The sequence below is a fragment of the Haliaeetus albicilla genome, chromosome 9 (genome assembly GCF_947461875.1).
Source record: "Haliaeetus albicilla chromosome 9, bHalAlb1.1, whole genome shotgun sequence".
NCBI classification, from domain to species: domain Eukaryota; kingdom Metazoa; phylum Chordata; class Aves; order Accipitriformes; family Accipitridae; genus Haliaeetus; species Haliaeetus albicilla.
The window spans coordinates 28,959,347-28,967,660 of NC_091491.1; the positions used below are offsets into that span (position 1 = coordinate 28,959,347).

An 8,314-nucleotide genomic window follows, 5' to 3' on the forward strand; every position below is an offset into this window, starting at 1 on the left:
ATTTGTGCAAGTGATAACTAAGTATTTAGCTAAAAGGACTCATTTATCACCAAGAAGAAACAGAATTAGTATCAGTAGTGACCATGAACAAAAATGACTGTATTACAGCAGAAAACAGAAGAGAAGCCATTGGTTAGTGATTTTTATGGTTTCATGCCAGATCCTGCGTTTTTAAGAAACCGTGTGTCTTAGGCTGCTGGTGCCACCTGTGCCTACCTGTGTCATGGGAAAAAGCAGGAGCATGCACATTCGGCTGGGTTGCTGCAGGAAAGGTGAGAAGGGATTGCAGCTGGTGTGCTTTGCAGGCAAGACTGGCCTTGAATTGATAGGCAAAGAAAGTGGAGGGCAAAGCTGCTGTTAAATAATGCTGGGAAATTTTTGGTCTCCTAAGGGGTAGGAAAATGGTCATCAGCTGCCAAATACAGTAGATCCTAGTTTCGTGTTTCCTTAAAAAAAAAAAAAAGGGGGGGGGGGGGCAAATCAACAGATACTGAAAAGTATCCAGAGATAAAAACTCTCCAGTAACTTTTAACTGGGCAGGAGCAGATAGCAAACTCTTTTGGAGCACTGAGTTTCTGTGTACAGCCACGTCCTGCAGTTCCAGGCATCCCCACAAAGCCCCAAACTGACAGCTAACTGAAGAGTCCCTGTTTCCCTCAGCCCACCCACACTACTTCCATCATGCATCTAGCTGCAGCCAATACAGGAGCTGAGAAACATGTCCTTGCTGAGCCTTACGCTCCCCTGCCCACCTACTTGCTGAAAATACTGTGCTGGAGACCTGTGCGTGGGGCATGCAGAGCAGCAGTGTGACAGAGTGCAGGATCTGGCCTTTGTTGTGGACCCTTGGCCATATGGTCCCTACGGAGGGGCCGGCAGGAGATGGCCCCAGTATCCTTTGGTGCAAGAACCTAACTCCTTGCCAACAGAGGAGGAGGGAGTAATATTTGGCTCTGTATGACTTTGCCATTTTTGGGGAACTTTGGGTTGAGCCCTCTTAATTTAATACCAAAATAAGAACCAGCTGTATATGTTTAAGAGCAAACTCCCACTATCTAAAGAACACAAAGTTAATTAAGATGCAATAGCATGCTGTTATTTTTGAAAGGAGTATCCAAAATGCTTTTCATTCTCAGGACGACAAAAGTAAATACTTGACAAACTTAGTCTGTCCCTTTGCTCTCCTGGTGTGAGGAGCTCAAGCCAGTATTAATAGGGACATACAAGCATCGCAACTCCTGTTCTGTCACAATTATATTCTGTTGACTTGTTTGAATGAATGCTTCCTTTCTGCTGGCAGAATAATTACGAAATCGCATTATGTTTGGCATGTACATACATAATATTTATTTCTATTTATAGTGCAATAATACTTTGTATGACTCATCTCATGTTCTACTCTCTACTTGCTTGCCCATTATATGCCTACCCTAAATCATACTATATAATCTGCACTGGATAGCCCAAATTCCAACAGAACCATTGCAGATACAGCTAGGATTAATTTGGCTTCTCAGCTTAACAATTTCCTCATGTTTACATTGTTAATCAAGAGGTTGCAGAGTAAGTACAAGGCCAAAAGTCCTTTACTTTACCAGAATTACTATTTAGGTGATGGTTTTCATCATCTACTTGAAACCATGACAGCAGCAGAGAATATAGTAGGATTCCCAGTTTTGGTTTAGTTCTGCTTGCATAGCTTCAGCAATGACTTATCTTACTGACCTCCTTTTTAAGTATACTGAAGTGCAAGTGTTCCCAGGGAAAAGTTTGCCATGGAAAGGAGAAACAAATACTTGGGATGGGGCAGAAGAAGGCCTAAAGCAGGGACTTGCTGATTTTGGAAATACTTAGTTTTAAATATAAGTATTTAAACTGTTGCAAAAATAAAAATTTAAAAAAAAACAAACACACACACACAAAAAAACCCAGCTTAAGTATAAATCTTTCAGCTAAGTAGTAAAATCTTCTAGAAAGTTTTGAGAGGCTCTTTTAAGTTTCTTAATAACATTCTACTCAGTTTGGAACATAGCAAACCATTCTTACCCCACTTGCAAGGTCAGGGTCTCCAGCTCTGCTTTCCTACATCACATTACAGGCTTGGCCAGACCATCATCTCACCAGCTTGTGCAAAGTGATGAGGCTGTTCTATCAATCATCAAGTCCATTTCAACAGCGACCTCACTACCAAGGCTGAAGTAACAAATCCTTAATATTAATGGCAGAACTGTCAAGCTCATTGTCACTGGTGAGTTCTGCAGATGCGGCTAGGCATTCAAGAAATAGGTACAGATCACATTTGATAACAGCATTGCGCGATCTTTAGTAGACTAGTGCCATGGTCTGCGGTTTTAAAAGTACATGGTAAATTAAGTAACAAGAACTAAATACTACTTTCTTTTAAATATTTTTGTGCAGTTGTAATTTGTGAAGTGGTGGATGTTAATGTTTTCTATTTCAGTAGAGATAGTTTTATATTGTAGAAGTTTACTACTGTTATATAAGAATTTTTATTGTCTGAAGTATTACTTAAAAACACACATCAACAGATGTCTTTGTGAAAGCCATCTCCACTGCTGTATTAATCTACCCAAAGTAAAGACATATGTTTCTGTACTATTGTTAAGTGCTACGCTATTATCAGTATAACTATAGCTATATATCTTAGGCAGTATCATCCTTACCAAAGTATTTCTATTTAATGCTGTAATATTTTATACCACCACTCCTCATTTCTTTTAATCCAAAACCTAATCCAGCTCCCCCTACACTCTTGAGATGAACGGGCTGTGTCTGCAATTCATAGCGGAAAGGATAGCTGGCTAGCTCCAAAATCACATGTAGAACAGCAGTTCAGTAATTCACTTGTGTTTCCCAGAACTGGTTAAGCTAATATAGTTTCCTTGGAGTGGCTATTTAACAAATTGCTAATTTTCCTATATACAGGTTAGAGTTTACAGCAGAATTTAGGTTTAACTTTTTAGAAGCTAAATGAAACTATAGGGACAGATTTACCCAGAATATTATGTCAAATACAGGATCACATTGCACTATGAAGAATGGCTTTGGAAAGCCAGACTTAGGCTGCCTGTAGCTGCGTATTCAGTGTAAATACATCCACTTAGAACAAGCTTTGGTGTTTCTAAGCAGTGACACATTGTACAGTGGCTTCAGTGGAAACAGGATCAGATTCCAGCGTAGTAAGAGGGGATTAGTGCTTTTTTTTTGCCAGAAGAAAGGTAGAATGGATCACATTTCCATTTCGAATTTGTATGAAAATAAAATTAAACTTAATCTTGCTTATTCGCTAATAAACCCCAGTTCATACTCTATTTTATAGTGTCACACACTGGAAAAAAAGTGAGAACCAGAAATTCTTATAGCTTACCTACTGAATAACTAACTTACTTTCTACGTATTTTAATTATTCCTCAGCTTTATATATTGGCGGTGCTGTGAGACTACAATCAAGCACAGGCCCTGGTGCAGGAGGAGGTATACATAGAGACATACGATCCCTTGGAGCTTTACAGCCTCATCAGAGGGTGAAAAATTGTTAGAATAGGGTAGAAAGCAAAGACTGTTGCTGAACAAACACAAAACTGTGAAGTTATTTCACCCTGCCATTAAATTAAAAAAAAAATTTTTTTTTAAAACTGAAGTCAAAAAGCTTTTCTCTCACTGAAAATAAGAAAGTAAAAAGAGTAGAAAATAAAATACTGAAAGATTATGTTATGAGTGAGGAACAACCCCACGCATGCACACACACACACAGACTTTCAGGTATGTCCAACTAATATTCTCAAGCAGATATAAACTCAGCCATTTTTATGAAATTGAATTAATAACCAGAAGTCTTTTAGTTAATGGATGTAAGATACTAGCAGCCAATTTGCCACTATTGACTTTTCTTTCAGAAAAAAAGGTTAAATTATGTGTTAGAAACCCATCAGATAATTATATGCCCAGGAAAGTAAGACAACGTACTGCATATAGACTTACATGAGCTTTGCCTACTTAGCCTGAACTCCTCCTCATGCTTAGTTTATCAGACAATATACAAATACACCAAAAAAAACCAAACCAGAAACCAAGACAAAAATAATTTCACAAAAATATAGTATGTATTATAGTAGAGCTGTGTATATTTAATTTTGCTGAACAGCTACGAAATACTAAAGGATCTAAAATAAGTTTTTTCACAAGTTTTTATTCATTTAAGCAGCTTTTTTAAGCTTTTATAAGGATTCAGTTTTGCACTGTAAAAAAACCTCCAAGCTTGATAAAAATTTGCAGACCCAAAGCACTCTTTCTGTATAAAAGCACCTATAAAGTGAGGGAATGTGTACGATTTGCAGGACACCTTCCAAAGACAGGTCATAAATAAGTGTACATGAGATGTAATTTCACCTACTGGATAATTGTTAATGTTGAACCTGGGTTTTGTGATGTGATTACTCTAGATTGAGATGTAAAGAAGCATGCAGAAAGGCATACTTTACCTTACATACTAGACTGTACTGTACAGTGCAGTATATACATGTTAAATCCAGCAAAATTATATTTCTGGTATTCTTGAATTTCTCTGCTTATCTGTGATAGCTCTCTATACTGTCATCTGTAATTTTTACATGACTAGACAGTAGATGTGCACTGCTCTGTTTCAGAAAAACTTACCACATTTTAGACTGGTTTCTGTCTAACATAACTGTGCAAAAACAGTAAGCATTTTTCACAGAAATATCTACATCAGATTGATTGTCTTTTGAAATACTGAAAATATTAAACAATGCAAAATAACTTTAAATCAGTGTTGGTTTAACTTAATCTTCACACCATATGGTTAGATTGTTTCTTCCAAGTTTTGTTTCCCAAACCTACAAGTAATTGTTTCATACCCCAGAATTTCTGAAGTTGCACGTAATTTTGTTTTGATCAACAAGGTTTGTGACTCAATATCAAGTAAGGAAAACTTTAAATGTTTAGTGGAAAACTACATTGTACTTATTGCTCAAGTCTGGATAATATTCTACCAAGGGATACACTCTGACAATTCTTTTACTTATGGTCTCTTTAAGCATCTAACTTCAGTTTTCTTGTGGGACTCACTGCTAACGGGTGATTCAAATGTGTTTCAAGAACTTGAGAGATCAGTGCCAAAACATCAACATTCATTACTGTGACCCACAAGTACACGTTGGATTTAAATGTGGAACTGAATAACCATACTGTCAAGACACTAGAAAAGTACATAGTACATTTTAAAAAAAAAAAAATCATTAAAGGCATATTCCAATTTTGACCTCTTACCTCCAGCCCAGAAGACTGCAAACTTTACGTGCAAGATAAAATTTTCCTTACACTTCACTGCTTATCTTGGAGCTGTTTAAAGGCTAAATTTTCTGCCAAGTTAATTCAAATATTTTGACAAGGTTATTCCACGACAGAACATGCCTTTATCTCTCCTGCAGTATCATTTGATTGATGATCTGCCTATGTCACAGGAGAAGTCGATCGACACTGCAAATCTCCATAACTTCCAGCTACAAGCAGATCATCACCCCGATATTCAAACTTGCACAGAATTTAGTGCGCTCCACACACATTAATGGAATCCAGTTTCACTTACTGCAAATAAAGTTTATTCCTCTGGCCCAATACAGCCATGGAGGCAATGGCATCCTGAAAAAAAGTACTGTAGAAAGGGATATCCCTAGATTTCACCTACGGTGAACTACCTGCAATGCCTGCAGTATTGCATTTACTGATAATATATAATACTGGCTGCCATCCAGCACATATCATATACATGCCACTGCTGCACACCAGCATGCTGCAAATATGCACTAAAATACACTATGGCTTGTTTTTATTTGGTAAAGCCTCACATTTAATTAACCATGTCTACATTTAACTTTTCTTTTTTTCTGCTCCATGTTCTTCTCCTAACCTACAGAGACTATTTCATGCATAGCTGTTAAGTACATTATAACAGTGGAGAAAAACACACGGGCAGTACTAAGGATGTGCTCCATAACTGTATTAATCCCACATTGTTTTTAAATGTGTGTTTTCACAGAAAACAAAGGAGACTTTCTCTATAAGCTTTAAATTTTGAAAATGTTTGATTTCCCAAAAGCACAGTGCAATCCTCTCAGGAGGTCTCTACCAAATTTGAAAACAAACAAACATTCTTATGCACAAATTTTGAATCACTATTTAAACTTTTTTTTTTTTTTAAGTTTAAACTAGATTTCTGGTCTACTATTCATTCTGCTGACTGTACATTTGACAGGATTTTGCTGGCAGTCTTTTTAGTATTTCTTTCTCCTTCAGAGGGCCTCTAAGTAACAGGAGATAAAATATTTTTTTAAACAGAGGGAAAAACTTAAAGAATATACAGAACAAGAAACACTTGAAGACGGGTCAATGCAGATGTGGTTCCTAGAGCTGCATTACACACTATTACTTTTATTACACTGAAAATGGGTAGATTTCAAACTAAGAGCCTATCTAAAAGGCAGAAGTTGTGCTAAGGCTCAATATCACCTCAGGCTGTATGAAAGGTATAAGTCTTCAGGCATTACAGGAATCAAAGTTGCAAACGTGCATTTAAGTATACTTTAAACCCTTTAACATTCTACATTTAGACTTTCAAATTCCACCTTATAATAGTAAGCATTGCCATTGATTTAGAGAAGTAAAGTCAAAGCAGTTCTGCAAACATCGGCCAGAAACCTGTCACAGCTGTTCCCATGAGCAAGCACTGCAGCCTAAACAGCACTCCTAAGATTTCTGTAGTGTGGTACTGAAATCTGTTTTATTTCCACCTAATATGGTATTGCTGTATGTACAAGATTATAACTGCTAGCCTGTTAAATGTGACTTTGCATTTTTAAGATTAGGGGAAAAAAGAAAAAATATGCAATCACCTGCAATGCATGATATTGAAGACCTTTAAGAATATGGGGAGTGGTACTGTGGCGTGCAAAAGAAATTTATCAAACAAGCACAAACACTGGCTGAGTCCTGTTCACACTGATGTCAGCTGGAATTTTACTACTGACTTGAATGAAAAGACAATGCTCAGTTCTAAAGTCTCACACGCTACCATTAATTTTAGAAGTGGAGCAAAAATAGCATCTGAATAATCATTTTATCTCCTCTTGTATAGAGATGAAAACATAGCATGCAACCTCAAGAAAACTACTCGCATCATCATGGCATATACACTATGCAATCAGCTGGGCGGTTCCTAACAGAACAGATCAAGTCAAAATGATGGAACAAGCATTTGATCCATCTGCTTGGAAAGGTTGTTTTAAATACAGACAAGACAATCTAGAAAATACCAAAAAATTAAATACTTTATTTCCTTATGCTATGAGGCAGCTTCCTAGCCATCTTCTTTGGGATTTTTAGTGCACATCACTTCTTTGTAGCATATATTAATCAGGAAATTAACCTGACGTTATTCTGCCTCACTATAAGAGAGTTTGAAGTCATTTGCATTAAAACCATGTACAGTGTTGCTTAGTAACAGAGACGGTGGAATGAAGCCATAAATTGGGAGGAGGAAGATGAGACAGGAGGAAATCATAGCAGCATAAAAACTTTTATTGGCACTTAAGTGTATTTTTCCCTGATTGAAGCAGAATTCATGAAACAATTACAACCCCATGACAAAGGCTGGTAATGATTAGCCCTTAAGAACTACTGTTATTTTCTGACAGTTTGGAAGCTGGTTTTGTTTATTTCAGGAAAGGAAACATCAAATCTTCTTTACACTATCTAAAACTGAAGACACAGATTAGCACCAGTGAACTATCCAGTACTAGCATTTCACTGAAGCTCCCACTATAGAATAGGAGACTTGTATAACAATTTATAATCATAATTAATTCTTGTCACCCAATCAGAGTTTTTAAAGTAATAATATGCACTTCAGTACCTAGTACTTTGAATTATGCTGCACAACAGTGGAAAAATATACAATCCAATTATAGTGAATTACTGGAGAAAGAGTTGTGAAACAATTTTAATAAATTCAGTCAGAAATAATGACAGAAAAATAAATGTTATAATAAGAAAAATCAGTATTGTAATAAAGTCAAGTCTACATGAAGTTTCAGGCACTTCACCAATATTTGGACCATAATGTAAACAAAGATACACCTTTGTCATAGTAGTTAAAAGTTACTTCTCCTCAGTTATGGAATGTAAAGCTTTTTCGTTTTAAAGGTCATACAGCAAGGCTTGCATGGAACAGAGAACTCAGGTAATTCTTCATAGCAAGGACACAAAGAAGGCCCTC

At 36.7% G+C, this 8,314-nt stretch overlaps 1 long non-coding RNA gene across 1 annotated transcript; it reads left to right on the top strand.

Annotated features, from left to right (window-relative positions):
• The first annotated feature begins 481 nt into the window (after window positions 1–481).
• On the top strand, window positions 482–4,807 carry LOC138686864 (uncharacterized). The gene is made up of 2 exons (XR_011326194.1): window positions 482–2,248; window positions 3,436–4,807. It is a non-coding gene; the product is annotated as an uncharacterized lncRNA (long non-coding RNA).
• The last annotated feature ends 3,507 nt before the right edge of the window (window positions 4,808–8,314 follow it).